This window comes from Hordeum vulgare, chromosome 5H (genome assembly GCF_904849725.1).
Source record: "Hordeum vulgare subsp. vulgare chromosome 5H, MorexV3_pseudomolecules_assembly, whole genome shotgun sequence".
NCBI lineage: Eukaryota > Viridiplantae > Streptophyta > Magnoliopsida > Poales > Poaceae > Hordeum > Hordeum vulgare.
Window position 1 is genome coordinate 504,723,741 of NC_058522.1, and position 19,219 is coordinate 504,742,959.

Consider the following 19,219-nt stretch of genomic DNA (forward strand, 5'->3'; position numbering starts at 1 on the left):
TCCAAACCAGATGTACAACTGTCACAGCAGTTGGAACTGGGTCATCAACAACAGTCTTCACCAAGAATCGGGTTCTAATTCCTCAACTCTTTACATTCTCTGTATTATGTGTTGATGACTTTCACTGTGACTGTTTGAAGAATTTGCTGAAGACTTTCTCTGAATTTCCTCAACCCCAAATTCTTCACTTGAGTTAATCATCATCTGTATTCTGCGTGCCTGCTTACTATGCAATCTGTTTTCATAATCTTCACTCTGTAATACTGCTGTGGTGAACGTTTGCACGACTGATCCTTAACTGTTTCCCCTGTAAGTTAGTCATCAGTGAGGAATTTCCTCAAAAGGAATTTCCTCAGTGATGAAATTCTGAAAATCTCCTATTCACGCCCCCCCCCCCTCTAGTTGATATAACGCACTTTCAGTATTGATTGGAAACTCAAATACATGTGTGGATACATAGACAACACATTGTCCCTAGTGAGCCTCTAGTTGACTAGCTCGTTGATCAAAGATGGTCTAGGTTTCCTGGCCATAGGCACGTGTTGTCACTTGATAACGGGATCACATCATTAGGAGAATGATGTGATGAACATGACCCAAACTATAAACGTAGCATATGATCGTGTCAGTTTATTGCTACTCTTTTCTGCATGTCAATGTATCTGTTCCTACGACCATGAGATCATGCAACTCCCGGACACCGGAGGAATACCTTGTGTGTTATCAAACTTTGCAACATAACTGGGAGAGTATAAAGGTGCTCTACAGGTATCTCCAAAGGTGTCTGTTGGGTTGGCATGGATCAAGACTGGGATTTGTCACTCCGTGTGACAGAGAGGTATCTCGGGGGCCACTCGGTAATACAACATCACAATAAGCCTTGCAAGAAATGTGACTAAGGAGTTAGTCATGGCATCTTGTATTACGGAACGAGTAAAGAGACTTGTCGGTAACGAGATTGAACTAGGTATAGAGATACCGACGATCGAATCTCGGGCAAGTAACATACCGAAGGATGAAGGGAACGACATACGGGATTAACTGAATCCTTGACACAGAGGTTCAACTAATAGAGATCTTCGTAGAATTTGTGGGAGCCAATATGGACATCTAGGTCCCGCTATTGGTTATTGACCGGAGAGTATCTCACGTCATGTCTGCATAGTTCTCGAACCCGCAGGGTCTGCACACTTAAGGTTCGGTGACGTTTCGGTATAGTTGAGTTATAGGTGTTGGTGACCGAAGGTTGTTCGGAGTCCCGGATGAGATCCTGGACGTCATGAGGAGCTCCGGAAATGTCTGGAGGTAAAGATTGATATATAGGAAGTCCTGTTTTGGTCACCGGAAAAGTTTTGGGCTCCTCGTAGTGTACCGGGAGTGTCGGGAGGGGTGTCACGCCCCAAGGGGCCTCATGGGCTGTGGGAAGAGATAAATCAGCCCCTAGTGGGCTGTAATAAGTTCACACTAAGGCCCATAAGATTTGAGAAGGAAAGAACACAAGGTGGAAAAAGTTTCCAAGTGGGAAGGAGGAATCCTAGTCCAAATAGGATTGGAGTAGGACTCCTCCTCTCTCCCTTGCCTAAGAGAGAAAAAAAGGCTGACCTAGGGCGCACCCCTCTCCCTCCTCTCCTCCTATATATACTAAGGGTTTTGAGGGTTTTTGATACAACAAAAAACAGCCACATGATGCCCTCTCTCTCTAGATCTGTTTCTCCTCTAGTTTCAGCGGTGCTTAGGTGAAGCCCTACTGGAATAGCATCACCACCACCACCACCGCACCGCCGTGCTGGAGAACTCATCTACCTCTCCTCCCCCTCTTGCTGCATCAAGAAGGTGGAGATCGTCATCGAGTTGTACGTGTGCAGAACGCGGAGGTGTCGTCCGTTCGGCACTTGATCGGGACGGATCGTGAGACAGTTCGTGGGACGGTTCATGGAACGGATCGTGAAGACGTACCACTACATCAACCGCGTTTATTAATGCTTCCGCTTAGCGATCTACAAGGGTATGTGGATCCGATCTCCCTCTCATAGATGATCATCACCATGATAGGTCTTCGTGTGCGTAGGAAAACGTTCCCCAATACGTAGGTATACAAAGAACTACTCACGCATCATCGGAGAGGCACCAATGGACATGATGAACCCCTTTGTGATGGTGTCTAGATTGAATCTGGTGTTTCTGGACTCTACGGCGGCTGGAATTGATTTCCGTCCCCCCTTTAGGGTTTCTGGAATGTTGGGGTATTTATAGAGCAAAGAGGTGGTGCAGGAGGCCAACAAGGAGGGCACAACCCACCGGGGGGCGCCTGGGCCCCCAGGCGCGCCCTGGTGGGTTGTGCTCCCATCGGAGCTCCCCTCAGGTGTGTTCCTGGCCCACTGGATGTCTTCTGGCCCAAAACATTCCACAAAAGTTTTGCTGCGTTTGGACTCCGTTTGGTATTGATTTCTCGCGGTGTAAAAAACATGCAGAAAACAGCAAATGGCATTGGGCACTATGTCAATAGGTTAGTACCAAAAAATGATATAAAATGATTTTAAAACATCCAAGAATGATAATATAACAGCATGGAACAATCAAAAATTATAGATACGTTGGAGAAGCATCACTAGTCCACGTGTTGAACCATGGTAACATCCGTGCAGATAGAATGGTAAAAAAATTACTATTGTGTCACTAGTCCATCTTTTGCATCCATTCGTCTTAAGAAAAACTACATTGCTAACTATGTTACTATTATGTTCTTAAACAGAAGATCCCGGAGGATGTTGTCCCTAACCTGATGTTTATGGAAGGTGACATGAGTATTGCTAGATTATAGCCAAGTCCGTCGGTGGCTTTCCATAGTTCGTACTCGATTTCTTCAATAGATGAACGCCTCGACATCAAAGAACAAACAAAATTAGTGAATGCGTGGAGGCAACCAATTTGACACAACATGGATTGCGCAGGCCACAAAGGGGAGACAGGTGAATCTCTATTCTCCATTATGGAGATGGAGGGGTTTACTTGTTTTATTATCTTTTACCTAAGAGAGAGGAGTATATCATGGCTAATACTTGTCATGTGCTAGAACGATGATGATTTATTTACCTAGGATGATAACAATTAGTTAATGTTGGTTAACTTGTCATGTGCTAGATGGTGTGTTATTGTATGACTAAGATGATGATTATGAGGAGTCTGTATTACTTGTAACGATGTGGTAGAATGATAATGAGTTACTATATGACTCTGGATGATGAGTTACTATATGAATATGATGATCATTGGGTGGAATAAACATGGATTAGATTAAAGTTTGTTGGATTGTAAAAACTATTTGTGGTCAACAAATGTCGCCTTTGCTTCATCACTATGGTAGAACTTATCATTCTTCTGCACGAGCCGGTAGAGTAGGAGGGTCTTTTCCTCGAGCCAAGAGATATAAGAGTTGAGCGATGCCATGCATCCTGCGAGCTTCCAAACTTTTCATATTATTTCTGGCGGCTTTAGATTAATGATGGCTTGGACTTTTTTTCATTCCTCACTGGGATCAATGAACCCGAGGAGCTAGCCCGTAGGAACCCTAAAAACACACTTTTCAATATTCAACTTTATACTGAAACATCGGAGGTTAGTGAATCTCTATTGGAGGTCGGAGGCAATCTCGAGCCCCGTCGTGGCTTGACTACTATGTCATCAACATAGACCTCAATGTTGATCCCGATATTGCCGTGAAGGCACTTGTACATCATATTTTGATATGTTGGTCGCGAGTTCTTGTGTGATTATGTAGTAGAACGATTCGAAGGGCGTACTGAAATAGGTTTTCTCTTGGTTTGATTCCTTCATGTTTATTTGATGGTAATCTGAGTAGGCGTCCAAGAAAAGCAATTTCTCACAACTCTCAGTTCAATCGATGACTTGGTCGATGCGAAGTAGAGGGAACGGGTCCTTACGACATGCCTTGTTGAGGTCGGCGTGGTCAATGCATATGCCCTAGTACATGTTTTTATTTCATACCATAAAGGGTTTGCCAAGCCACTCTGGGTGGGTCACCTCCTTGATGAACCCGGCAGCTAAGAGCCGACCAATCTCTTCTTCGATTGCATGTCAGTTTTGTGATAACCTGGCTTATTAGGGATGATAGACTACTCATATCAATAAGGAATTCCTTCTTTTCCGGGAGCCCATTCAAATAGAACTCATGGGTTAAGCGTGCTCGGCTTGGAGTAGTTCTAGGATGGGTGACCGATCGGGAAGTTGATCCCGGGTGCGCATGAGTGAGCACAAGGTGCGCAGAAAAGACTAGTATTGATATGTGGGGCTAGTCTAGATCCCGCCAGAAGTAACGACCGCGAAGGGCTTGCTTGACCGGCATGGTGTCCGTGCGGACGTCGAGGCTATCTTGTGCTATTGGACCTCGACTAAGGGATGGCTCCTTGTTCCTCGGGGAGGTCACAACTAATCGTTATCGTCTTCTTGAAGTCTGCTGGATGTACCACTATAGGAATTAGAGACTTTGTCGTCTGCCATGGTGGACGGTAAAGGGGCGCACCCCGGACGGCAAAGGCCTTTGTCGTCCGTCTGTAGATGGCAAACTGAACGACAAAGAAAAATCCGGTAAAGGGGTTCTTTGCCGTCGGCCTTGGGCGTGCGGACGGCAAAGAAACTTTACCGTGGGGGGAAGACGGCAAAGAACCTGGACGGCATATTCGCGGGCTAGGGCCGTCAAGTGGTAACGGCAGCCTTTGCCATCTGCTGGGCCCACCATCCCTTAGTCGTCTGCCATGGCCCCTTTGCCGTCTGTGGGCGGACGACAAAGATGGCAAATAGTCCTGGCCTTCAAGGCCTTTGCCGTCTGCTGGGCTCCCTTTGTCGTCGGTGGGCGGACGGCAAAGAAACCAAAATGCCCATGTTTATTTATTTTTTGTTAAATCCAACAATTTTCACAGGAATATATGATACTCCCTCCTTTCCGGTTTATAGGGCTCACCTCAAAATTTTCATATTTCCATTATAATAGGCTCATTTTGAGTCTAATTGAGTTAAAGTGCTTTGAGTCCCACGCCATATTTAACACATAGAGTTTAGAAAAAGGAGATGAGTGGCTATTGATACGCCTCAAACGTATCTATAATTTTGATGGTTTCACGCTGTTATCTTGTCATCTTTGGATGTTTTATGTACCTTTTATATCTTTTTTGGGACTAACTTATTAATTCAGTGCCAAGTGCCAGTTCTTGTTTTTTCTGTGTTTTCCGCTTTTTTCAGATCTGATTTTGGAACAGAGTCCAAACGGAATAAAATCCCCGAAATGATATTTTCCCGAACGGAAGAAGATCACGGGGCATGTGGGCCAAGCCAGGAGGGCTCCAGGGAGCCCACAAGCCCCCACTCCGCCACCAGGGGAGGCGGCGATGGCAAGGCTTGTGGCCTCCCTGAGCGCCCCCTGACCTAGATCTTTGGCCTATATATTCCCTAAAATACAGCAAAAAATGAGGGGAGCCTTGAAAATACTTTTCTGCCCCCGCAAGCTTCCGTTTCCGCGAGATCTCATCTGGAGACCCTTCTCGGCGCCCTGCCGGAGGGGACTTTGGAGTTGGAGGGCTTCTTCATCATCATCATCGCCCCTCCAATGACTCGTGAGTAGTTCACTTCAGACCTACGGGTCCGTAGTTAGTAGCTAGATGGCTTCTTCTCTCTCTTGGATCTTCAATACAAAGTTCTCCATGATCTTCATGGAGATCTATCCGATGTAATCTTCTTTGGCGGTGTGTTTGTCGAGATCCATGAATTGTGGATTTGTGATCAGATTATCTATGATATATATTTGAGTCTTTGTTGATTTCTTATATGCATGATTTGATATCCTTGTAAGTCTCTCCGAGTCTTGGGTTTTGTTTGGCCAACTAGATCTATGATTCTTGCAATGGGAGAAGTGCTTGGTTTTGGGTTCTTACCATGTGGTGACCTTTCCCAATGACAGTAGGGGCAGCAAGGCACACATTGAGTAGTTGCCATCAAGGGTAACAATACGGGCTCTGTCGTTGATATGAGATTGTCCATCTACATCATGTCATCTTGCTTAAGGCGTTACTGTGTTCTTTTGGACTTAATACACTAGATGCATGCTGGATAGCGGTCGACGTGTGGAGTAATAGTAGTAGATGCAGAAAGTATCGGTCTACTTGTTTTGGACGTGATGCCTATAGATATAATCATTCTCATAGATATCGTCACGACTTTGCGCGGTTCTATCAATTGCTCGACAGTAATTTGTTCACCCACCGTCTACTTGCTTTCATGAGAGAAGCCACTAGTAAACACTACGGCCCCCGGGTCTATTCACATCTATCGTTTACACCTCCGCTTTTACTTTGCTTTGTTACTTTGTTGCTTTCAGTTCTCACTTGGCGAACAATCTATAAGGGATTGACAACCCCTTCATAGCGTTGGGAGCAGGTTCTTTGTGTTTGTGCAGGCTCTTGTGATACTCCTTCACTGGATCGATACCTTGGTTCTCAAACTGAGGGAAATAATTACCATCGCTGCGCTACATCACCCTTTCTGCTTCGAGGGAACACCAACGCAAGGCTCCAAGGCCATGGGGGAAATCCTTTGCATATTTACCTAGGAAGTCCCTTAAGGCGTAGCCGTAGCAGAAGGATTCCTGGTGCCGTCGACACACCTATTTCTGGTACCATTGGAAGGTCTTTTGTTGCAGTAGCATAGCTGACATCAGCTATGCATACATCATTTTCTACATCCACTATCCAAGTCCAATGAGAAGGAGGATGCTACATTTATTTCCTTGGAAATTTAATATGTGAGGAATATATATATAGGAAAAATACATCCTACCACCCAGGGGTAGTTACCCCACGTGTGCCATATACTACCACGCGGGAGCATATATACTAATTTATCATTCTTATTATGTTCATATACTATATATAAGATTTTTGAAAGTGAGTTACATGAAAAAATTACAAGTTGATCCATAGTTTTTATTATATTTGTGAAATACGCATATATTTGTATGTAAAAAAAGAGCATACACAAAATATGATACATACTACCAAACAAATAGTATATATACTACCTAAACATGATTATATACTACATACTATGCATACATACTCTCCGATTTGATAGATACTACATACAACATACAAAACACAAGCGGTGGTAACTACCACCGGTGGTAGATAAAATTTGTCATATATATATATATATATATATATATATATATATATATATATATCACAGAAATAATGTTGTTTCCATACTGATAACCATATTAAAATAATTTTCATCCATACAAACATACATATTATGCAAGTTTCATCCGTACCAAACCATATATTACAATAGTTTGATCCATACATACAAAGTTTCATATCCATATATTACAATAGTTTCATCCATACATATTATCCAAAAAAATACAAGTAACCCAAGCACTCCATCAATCCAAGCTTCCATGAAGTGAACGTAATCTGCAAAATGGGAAATAAGAAAGTTAGAAGAAGACTAGATTAAGAAGAGAAGTAAGCTAAGTATAGGTCATTTTTTGATTAAATAGGCCATTTTGGAGCTAATTTAGATTACTACATCATCTAGGAGGAAACTAAGCTAAGTATATGTCATTTTGGAGCTACTTAGGTAAAAATAGGTCATTTAGGAGCTAACTATGCTTATTAAGCCATTTTGGAGCTAACTAAGCTAATTATAGGCCATTTTATAGCTAAGTTAGGCACAATAGGTCATTTTGTATCTAAGTAAACTTATTATGTCATTTAGGAGAGAACTTAGCTAAGTATATGTCATTTTGTATTAAATATGTCATTTTGGAGCTAATTTAGCTTACTACGTTATCTAGGAGGAAACTAAGCTAAGTATATGTCATTTTGGAGCTACTTAGGTAAAAATAGGTCATTTAGGAGCTAACTATGCTTATTATGCCATTTTGGAGCTAACTAAGCTAATTATGGGCCATTTAATAGCTAAGTTAGGTAAAAATAGGTCATCTTGTAGCTACGTTAGCTTATTATGTCATTTAGGAGAGAACTTAGCTAAGTATAGGTCATTTTTTTAAAAATAGGCCATTTTGGAGCTAATTTAGCTTACTACGTCATCTAGGAGGAAACTAAGCTAACTATATGTCATTTTAGAGCTACTTAGGTAAAAAAAATAGGTTATTTAGGAGCTAACTATGCTTATTAAGCCATTTTGGAGCTAACTTAGCTAATTACAGGCCATTTAATAGCTAAGTTAGGTACAATAGGTCATTTTGTAGCTAAGTTAACTTACTATGTCATTTAGGAGAGAACTTAGCTAAGTATAAGTCATTTTGTATTAAATAGGCTATTTTGGAGCTAATTTAGCTTACTACGTCATCTAGGAGGAAACTAAGCTAACTATATGTCGTTTTAGAGCTACTTAGGTAAACATTGATCATTTAGGAGCTAATTATGCTTATTATGCCATTTTGGAGCTAACTAAGCTAATTATAGGCCATTTAATAGCTAAGTTAGGTACAATAGGTCATTTTGTAGCTAAGTAAGCTTATTATGTCATTCAGGAGAGAACTTCGCTAAGTATAGGTCTTTTTATTAAATAGGCCATTTTAGAGCTAATTTAGCTTACTACATCATCTAGGAGGAAACTAAGCTAACTATATGTCATTTTACAGCTACTTAGTTAAAAATAGGTCATTTAGGAGCTAACTATTCTTATTATGCCATTTTGGAGCTAACTAAGCTAATTATGTCATTTAGGACGTAACTAAGCTAACTATAGGTCATTCTAGAGCTAACTTGGGTAAAATATGTCGTTTTGGAGCTAAGGTAAGGTTAGTAAACATCATTAGGCGGTTGTTAAGAAAACACTAGAAAAAACATACCATTCTCGTCAGCATGGCGGTGAAGCACGGTGGCTCTGGCTTGTTTCACCTGGAGAAGGCTGCCCTGGAGAAGGCTCCACTATGGAAGGGTCGTGCGATGCATTTCGGGAGATATTCTGCACCAAACATCGTTTGCAATGTGTCGTTAGCATGATGAAACTCAAAAGATCACTGCATTGAAATGAAACTCACCGTCCCCGCCCTATTAGTGACTGGCACCGCCGGAGGGCCGTGACCGGTCTTCTCGCACATAGACTGTACATTTGGTTTCGACAAGTCAAAAAATTTAGTTATTAATGAAACAAACATTAAAATACAAGATTGGACAAATATGAAGAAGACACTTAACACTAAGAGCTCGTACATGGCCATGTTAGACGCATCATTCCGTGCCCTCTTCGCCTCGAACAACACAACCGTCCTCTCCTCCATCTCCTTCATCTCCTTATCCTTCGCCGCCAAAAGTGTATCCATTGTCTCTCTCTCTTTTAGAATAGCAGCATGCAACACAACTCATTGTTAGCACTGTAATCATACTGGTTCGCACACACAACGTAATGCGGAAAGATAGTTGAGTCCATTAAACTAACCTCAATGGCGAGCTCGACTGGCCGTGGACGAGGTGTTATCTCAGGACAGGAGCTCGTTTGGCGTGCCTTTATCTACCGGAGAGTGCTAGGACAACATATAAGGCCGTCTCCAATGGCGATCGAACCATGGGGCCTCCCATTGCCAGCTATCATCATCAGCTCTGGATCAATAGGCCCTTGGCTCGGGTTAAAGTCCTCCCCTTTTCTCGCCTTCCCATGATCTTTGTACTTCACGAGCTTGTGGTGCGAGGAGATGTTGATGAAGTTTTCAGGATGATCGAGGTCAGACTTAGAGAATGCATTGACCTTCTTGTACGAGGCAGTATAGGCCATCGCATAGAGGTCGTACATCTGTGACACCTCCGTCTTATTGTGACGCGCCTAAAAGAGAGAGAGGAAAATGTATTAGTAAAGGGCTCAAACTAGCATTAAGAATGAATTGCATGAGTCATGAAGAAAACCACATACCCATTTCTCACCAAACCCATTTAAGTTGACGCTCCCTTGATGGTCTGGCACACCAACCATTTTTCCACGCCTCTCCTTGGCATTGTTGTGGCTGGCCTCCCACTTTTCGGAGCACCACTGATCCACCAAGGCCTCCCAACAATCCATCTTATCCACACACCATCTCGGGGGCACCTAAGTTAATAAAGAGAAATTTGAGCGCTACGCGTAAGAATCAAATCAAGGAAACTAACTACAAGGCATTAATAATATGTAATTACCTTCATGTAATGCTCCTTCTCCATCTTAGAATCGTGGCACTTCACCTTATCCTTCCTAATACGCCGTGACGCGTAGTAGTCTCGAACAGCCTGCACCCGAGCCTCGTGTTGAAAGTTTTGAAGTAGGCGATGGCATTTGGTTTCGATAACCTTTCTCGCGTCCTCCTCGTATCCCTCCTCACACGTATAGAAGGTATGCAAACGAGACACCACTGATTAGTACAATAACTAGCTATTGTTGATTTTTAATTGTGTAAAGTAGAAATTACCCAGAACTGTCTGATCACCATGTCAGCCCTCGTGTGGCACAAAACACTGTCGACCTCCACCTCCGGCGGGGCCGGGGCACTCAAGTAGTGCTCCTAGGTCATTCCTACCTCTCGACCCTGATCGGGCAACGTAACAAACCCTGGGAAGTTTTACCGGAAAAGCACACCAAGGACGTTGTTGGGCTTGCGGACACCCTTGGCAACAATCCAACCCATGTAGTATGACAAATTAAAACCAAAACATTAGATATTTGAGAAAACGTGAAGGCAAAAGGTTAAATAAGAGTAAATTAACTTACTTGTCCCCATTTGGCTTAATCGACCACCTCTGCTCGTGGGTCGCCGACACGAGCGAGAGCACCGTACTACCACGCTGGTAGATAGTGGCCCCCTCACCGAGCTCCTCGTCGCAATCAGCATGGCCACTTGGCTTCGGGTGACCCAGATCAGTCCAGGTATCCCACTGGGTCTCTTGGGACGTACCTTCATCTCTGCTTTGCTCCGGAGTCTCCTGGAACGAAGCCTCTGGGACACGAGTCCCGTGGGTTGAAGGCTCGTCGACCTGAGGCTCATGAACTGGAGACCGTGTAGCCTCCACCTCAGACAGGTCCACCCTAGCAGTCATGTGCTCAGGTGAATCAGCTTGGGGTGGCGGCAAGGAAGGCGTGGCAGCCACCCTACCTCTCCCGCGGCCACGTGTACCTTTAGTAGCTCTCGGCTTCGTGGGGGTCGACCTCCTCTCACGGGGTCCGCAAGAGTCGAAGAAGCGTCCACTCCATGCAGAGTAGAGAGAAACGCTCTCCGGAGAGGCGAGGCAGGAATGAAAGTACCCATCCCACTACCCGCCGACGAAGAAGGAGCCGCGGAGTGCTTTCGATCCTTTCCCACCATCTTTCAACACTTGCCATGAAAAAGAGTAAATGAAATTAGTACAACATAAATACCAACATGAGTAATAAAATGTACGTCATTATTGTTATTGACTCATTTCTCATTGCAAAGTGTCTCATGTATTTTATATGCATAGATGTCCTCAAGCGAAAGTGATAGTGGAGGGAGCAATTACTCTAATGAAGAGCATGACGAAGATGTACAGCCGATGCACCTACACGAAATGATGATAACCAATCTTGCTTCAGCTGTAACTATTGTTGAAAAGTATCACACGACGTACTTAGATTAGAATGAACCTAGGACTTCAATTCTCAGTGGAATGGGCTGGGTGAAAGAAACCTTGAGCACCCCAGGGGAGAGCCACCGCATGTTTCGTATGAATTCTACAATGTTTCACAATTTGCATGATCTTTTGGTTAGTACGTATGGTGTGAAATCACTACACATATGAGTACTTTTGAAGCTCTAGCACTCTTCTTGTACATATGTGGTGGATGTCACTCAAATCGGGGAGCGCAAAATCAATTCAAGCATTCTGGTGGCACAATTAGTAGAAAGTTTGATCTTGTTTTGCGTAGCTTGTAATAGATGTCTAAAGATTTTGTGCGACCAAAAGATCCAAACTTCTGTACTGTTCATGGTAGAATCAGAAATGATAAGAGAATGTGGCCACATTTCAAAGATTGCATTGGAGCTATTGATGGATCACACATACTTGCAACTGTTAAGCCTAAGGATGTCATTAGATATATTGGCAGATCAGGTAGTACAACTCAAAATGTGATGGTTGTATGTGATTTCGACATGCGCTTCACATATGCGTCTATTGGCCAACCAGGTGCTATGCATGATACCAGTGTGTTTTATCATGCATTAGAAGCAGATAAAGATGTCTTCCCGCATCCTCCAGAAGGTATTTTTTCACTTTACATTCATATCAAGTTTTTTTTTCTTTTTTCTATTTCATACTGGTGTGATTTATAAACATATATATTTCAGGTAAATATTATCTCGTTGATGCTGGATATCCAAATCGTCGAGACTATTTAACACCATAAAAGGGCCAAAGATATCATGTTCCTGAGTTCTGAAGAGGTGTTGCTCCTAGTGGCGAGAAAGAAAAATTTAACCATCTGCACTCAAGTAACCGGAATGTCATTGAGAGAACTTTTGGTGTATGGAAGATGAAATGGAGAATTCTTCTCAAGATGCCAAGCTACCCATTGTCCAAGCAAAATATGATTGTTGCAACAACCATGGTTTTCCACAATTTCATAAGGGAGCATGGTATGACTGACAAGCATTTTCTTAGAATTGATCGGAATCCTAACTATGTTCCGACAATACCGACGAGGTATAGGAAGTATATTATTTCTCACGATGCATCAGCCTCATCAACGTCAAGCACGAGTGATAGGTCGATGGATAAGTTCTGTGATGACCTTCCAAAGGCAATTACTGTGTTTTTTTATTCTCTTATTTTCTTCTAAGTTTTTTATTTTCTATCTATTTTTTTCTTTTCTATCTACTTTTTTTCTATCTAATAAACTAACTATCGAATTTAACAAAAAAACATAAAAAAAACTAACTATCTAATTTAAAAGAAAAAACAGAAAATAAACTAACTATCTAATTTAACAGAAAAAACATAAAATAAACTAACTATCTAAATTAACTATCTAATTTAAATGAAAAAAAAGAAAAAAAAACAGGGGTGGGGGCACACACCGGAGTTGGGGGCGGCCGGGGCGGTTGGAGTAGGGGGGAAAACGCGGGGAGGGGGAGCCGCGAGAAGGGTCGGCGGCGGGAGCCGGTGAGGGGAGGGGGCGGCGTCAGGGTGGGTGTCCGTTGGGGAGGGGCGGCGCAGGGGGGAGGTGCCTTCTAGGGAGGGGGAGCCATGGGGAGGGGGCGGCGCCAAGTGCCGGCGAGGAGAGGGGCGGCGCAGGAGTGGCCGTTGGGGAGAGGGCGGCGCCGGGGCGATGGAGGGGTGGCCGACCGCGGGGTGGTGTTGGATCCAGGCACGCGGGTGGAGAGAGAGAGTGGGGGAGAGAGTGCGGGTAGTGGAGCGAGGGGGGAACGGCCGGTATAGGCAGGTCCCCTTTGTCGTCTTCCCCCAGATGGCAAAGAGACCCACGACACACGGCAAAGGCCAGGCTGACGGCAAAGAGCCCGTCCGTAGTACCTGGCCAGGCCCAAGGTCCAGTGGGACCCATCTTGCCTCTTTGTCGTCTGCCCTCGGCCTCTTTGCCGGTCTGGCTGATGGCAAATAATCTGTTTGCCATCATTCAGTACTTTACCGTGTGCTTTAGGTCAGCTGAGGCAAAGAGCATCTTTGCCATCAGCCAGCAAACGGCAAAGAACTGGCTGATGGAATATTACTCGATTTTAGTAGTGTACTTTGATTTTTTGTGTCCTTTGCCAGTTAGAGCACATGACCGGGTCATGGCTTTGCCGGAAGCATTGTCTTGGACATGCCGATGGATATTTTCATTTGCTCGAGATCTGCTGAGGCCAAACCTGCCTTGACGAGCCCAAGATTTGCGACCTCAGCCTCAAGCGCCCTCTCGGGACTACCATGGTCTATGATCATGTCCCTCGGGCTCGACATCTGCAACTGAATGTATACATAAGATGGTAACGCCATGAGAAGGATGTAGGCTGGCTTGTCGAGGATCATGTTGGAACCATTGTGGAACGGGGCTACCTCAAAGTGGATCATTTCCAATCTGAAATTCTCCTCATCCCCAAAAATGACTTTGAGCTTGAGTCGCGCAAGATAACACACTAGTCGTCCTGGTACGAAGTCGTGGGCGACGGTTGGAGGCCCGACACGGAGATCCCCATCTTGTCCAAGGTGTAGGGGAAGATGATGTTGAGGCCGCTGCCCCCGTCCATCAAGACCCGCAAGAGGTAGAAACGACCGGCAATTGGATCTACAACCATGGCATACATGTCAGGGTAGGGCACATGCGCTAGATGATCTATGTCGCTGAAGGTGACCGCGGCATCTAGCCACTCCAATATCTCTGTTAGGGCCGACTCCATCGTGTAAACCGCACGTCGGGTGAGCTTCTAAGCCAGGCGCGTCTCCACGGCTAGGAAGATAATGTTGATTGTAATTGATTGGGTGGGCTAGTGTGTTGATCAAGATTCTATCCTTCTACAATAAGTGGAGGCCCTCGCGTATTGATGTCTACTACACAACATTCTTCTTGTAGACTCGTGTTGGGCCTCCAAGTACGGAGTTTTGTAGGACAGTATCAAATTTTCCTCAAGTGGATGACCTAAGGTTTATCAATCCGTGGGAGGCGTAGGATGAAGATGGTCTCTCTCAAGCAACCCTGCAATCAAATAACAAAGAGTCTCTTGTGTCCCCAACACACCCAATACAATGGTAAATTGTATATGTGCACTAGTTCGGCGAAGAGATGGTGATACAAGTGTAATATGGATGATAGATATAGGTTTTTCTAATATAAAAATATAAAAACAGCAAGGTAACAAATAGTAAACAGCGATCAAAGTGTTGTATAAATGCTTGGAAACAAGGCCTAGGGTCCATACTTTCACTAGTGCAAGTTCTCTCAACAATACTAACATAGTTGAATCATATACAAATCCCTCACGTGCGAAAAAGAGTTCACTCCAAAGTCACAAATAGCGGAGAACAAATGGATAAATTATTGTAGGGTACGAAACCACCTCAAAGTTATCTTTTCTGATCAATCTTATGAGCTATCCCTACAAGTGTCACAAACATCCCTAGAGTTTGTACTAAAATAACACTGTAAGATACACATCAACCAAAACCCTAATGTGGCTGCCAAGGGAGAGGCAAATTCGTGGCTCTACCAAAATTAGAGTTTTTCTCTCCTTATATGTGCCTCTGTGGTGCTCTATGGCCCTCCGATGGTTGGATTCTTGATCCAATGGCTCTCGAACACCTCTAGAACCTTCCTAGGGGCTCCTCACTGCCCTCATGAGTCTCCAAAGTCATGCCATGACTGAATATATCAGATATGTTAAGAGTTGGACTCAAATCACGTCAACAATTCTCGTGACCCCGTAATCAGATATATTCCTTCACTAAAACGGGTCTCCACATCGCATACGAACTCTGTTGTGGCCATGTACTTCATCGTCATGAGCTTCCAGTTGTGTCCAATAAACATGTTGATGCAGTTTGTGATGTGTGTGAGCAAGGCAAGAGTCATGAGCTTCCTTTTTCTGAGTCGGGTCATGTAGTCAATAAACCGCTTGAACTTGTGTTTCCGGATGTATGGGGCCATACCCAAACCTCTTTTAGTGGTCATAATTATTATGTCAGTTTTATTGATGCTAACAGTCGGTTCACTTGGCTTTATCTTCTTAAACACAAGTCTCATGTGTTTAATGTTTTCTTGCAATTCCAAGCGCATGTTGAACGTCTGCTCAGTCACAAAATCATTCATGTGCATTCCATTGGGGTGAGTATCACAAACTCAATGCATTATTTAATAATCTTGGAATTACACATCGTGTGTCTTGTCCCATACACATCAGCAAAACGGTGTAGCTGAGCGTAAGCATCGCCACATAGTTGAGATTGGTCTTGCTTTACTTGCCCATGCCTCCATTCCTTTCCGGTTTTGGAGTGATGTGTTTTCCACCGCATGATTTCTCATTAACACACTCCCTACACGACTCCGTCAAATGAAAACACCACTTGAACTCTTGCTCAATGAAATTCCTCATTACACGTTTCTCAAGGTTTTTGGGTGTGTGTGTTGGCCACATCTTCGTCCATATAACCAACTCAAGTTGGAGTTTCGGTCTAAATAGTGTGTCTTTCTTGGTTATAGTTCTCTTCATAAAGGGTACAAGTGTCTTCATGTTCCCTCTAACCGCGTCTACATCTCTCGTGATGTGGTGTTTGATGAGAACGTTTTTCCTTTTGCCGCACCTCCGGTCACCACCACCACTCCGAGTGCACGTGAGCAACATGTTTTACCTTCGCCTGGTCAATTTATTGATCATGCATATACTCCCATGTTGCTACCTAACCATGGTGCACGTACTGGGCGAGGAGCACGCCTCGAGCTTCTGGATGAGCAGCCGCCCACGTCACTAGTGACGCCCGCTGCGCCCGCTCGCGATGCCGCTCCGTCACCTGGCAAATCGACGGGGCTGGCCAAGATGGGTCGTGCCACCTAGGATCAACATGGATCTAGCCACGCATCGGTCGAGTCAGTCGAGTAGCATGGGGCTGGCCATGTGTCGGCCGAGTCCGTCGAGCAGCATGCGGCTGGCCATGCACCGACCGAGTCGGTCGAGCCGATTGGGTTGGCTGCGTGAGCTTCGCCCATGCCAGCGTCGGTCTCGCCAGCTTCTCCCGTGGGGCGTTGATGATGAGTTGATGGATATACTTCTCACCCCTCGTTGGTTACCCCAAGTGGAAGGTGGAGATGTAGTCAGCAACAGATTTCCCTTACACGGAGACTGTAAGGTTTATCGAACCAGGAGGACTCCTAGGCTCAACAAGTAGGTGGCTTCCACCCTGGCTCTAGCAGAAGACATGGACCTGCACACACAACAAATAACTTTGCTCCCAATGAGTACAGAGAGGTTGTTAATCTCTCCGGCCTTGTAGTTTTCAAATGATCAAAACACAAGCGGGAAAGTAATAGTGATTGCAACGGAAAAGTAAATGAAAGCGGAAAATGATGGAGGTGTAAACAATGATGGTGATATGGACCGGAGTCACATGATGTTCACTAGTAATGTCTCTCTCCCAAAAGATGATAAACAACTATGCTTGGGTAAACAAATCACAGTTGGGCAATTGACAGAATTATGATCGCACCGCAATGCTAATTATGCTACTTGATAGTTAGAGGTTCAATAGTAATGGGCAGTACGCCAAGACAATTAGACCGTTTATTCATCAGCATCTACTTACTAATCATCCACCTTCAGATATCTATCAAGAACATCTCTCCGGTATTAAGTTGCGAGCCCCACCCAAAGTGTAAACTCAAAGCAACAGACAACTGCATTACCGAACTATGCATAACGTAAACAATCCTTGCAAGCGTGGTCACAAGCACCATTGTTTTATCCCTGGTGGCAACAAGCACATCCCCTAGTCTCATGTTTCTGTCACTCAAGCTAGACATCGAGGGGCATGAACCCACAATAATGCATAACGCTCCCTCTTGGAGTTACAATCTACTACTTGGCCAAAGCAATAAATAGCAACGGAGAACATGCATGAATCACTACCGAACATAATATAAAAGGATAATCAAATATATAACCCATAACTATTTGAACATAATCTCATGATCCATCGAATCCCAACAAACAGAGCATAGCAATAGCAAGAGAATTACATAGATGCCTTGATCATGTAGGGAAGCTCACAAGGACTAACCATTGAAGCACAAGATTGGAGAGAAGACATCACATAGCTACTGGTCATGGACTCATGGTACAAGAGGGATTACTCACGGCATGTCCGGGAAGCGTCCATGGCGGTGGAGAACCTTCCGGAGGTCAATCCTCCCTACGGTAGGGTGTCGGGAAGAGGTCTCCTGACGCTCCCGATCTGGGAAGCGCTGTGGCGGCGGAACGATGGAGAAATTCGCGATTCTAGAAAGTCTGCAAGGATTTCCTCTCGGGACTCTAAATATAGGCCAAAGGAGGGCACCGGAGGAGGGGGCCCACCAGGCGGCCTCCTGGCACGGCCTAGGGCCTGGCCGCACTAGGAGGTCGCCTGGGAGGCCCCTCGCCCCCCTCTAGCCCATCTTCGGTGATCTGGAAGCTTTTGTTTGGCTGATTTTTTTTATTTATTTTTTTGGATTTTTTCGGGCTTCGGAAAATTGGGTAAAAGCCCCTCCAAAATGGACATGAGCAGACATAAACTGGCACTGGGTGCACTGAGTTAGTAGGTTAGTCCAAATATGTGTAAAACGATATAAAAGTGTAGCAAAACATATAACAATGTCACCAAAAGATCATGGAACAAGCAGAAACTATAGATATGTTTGGGACGTTTCAGGCGTGACCCCGCTTCGCCGCCTAAGCCAGCCTCTGTCCGGGGGACACACCCTCGTTGGCCGAGCCGGCGTCCTCGTATCCCTCGTCGGGCCTGTTGCCTAGCATGATCGGCTTTGCGTCTGGGGAACGGCATGTGTCTTCATCGCCATCTTCATCGACTCTATCTCCGTCTCCACCTCCGCCTCCTACCGTTCCTCTGCGTCCTCGTACGCGCAGCCAGAGTGGTATTGTTTGGCCGAAGGAGTGCACTCACAGCACGGTTGTGTGGATTGCGACATGTATGACCCAGACAGATGCTGACCCCACTGCTAAGCCTCATCATTTTTAGGCGGCTCTTCGGATTCCTCATTGGCGCAATGCCATGGAGCAGGAGTTTCAAGCAATACAAAGGAACGATACTTGGCGCTTAGTCCCTCGTGTGTCTGGTGTCAACATCATTGATTCCAAGTGGGTCTTTAAGGTAAAAAAACATGCTGGTGGTTCTATTGAGCAATACAAGGCACGGTTTCTGACCAAAGCTTTAAACAACGGTATGGTCTTGATTATGAGGATACCTTCAGTTCAGTTGTCAAACCTACCACTATTCGTCTGCTTTTGTCCTTGGTTATTGTCAAATGGTGGTCTCTGCGCCAGCTTGATGTTCAGAATGCTTTTCTCCATGGGGTCTTGGAGCAAGAAGTTTACATGCGGCAACCTCCATGTTTTGTTGAACCGGCTTGTCCCCATCATTTGTGTCGTCTTGTTAAGGCGCTTATGGACTCAAGTAGACTCCTCGTGCATGGCATGCCCGACTAGGCTCGGTTCTTCGAG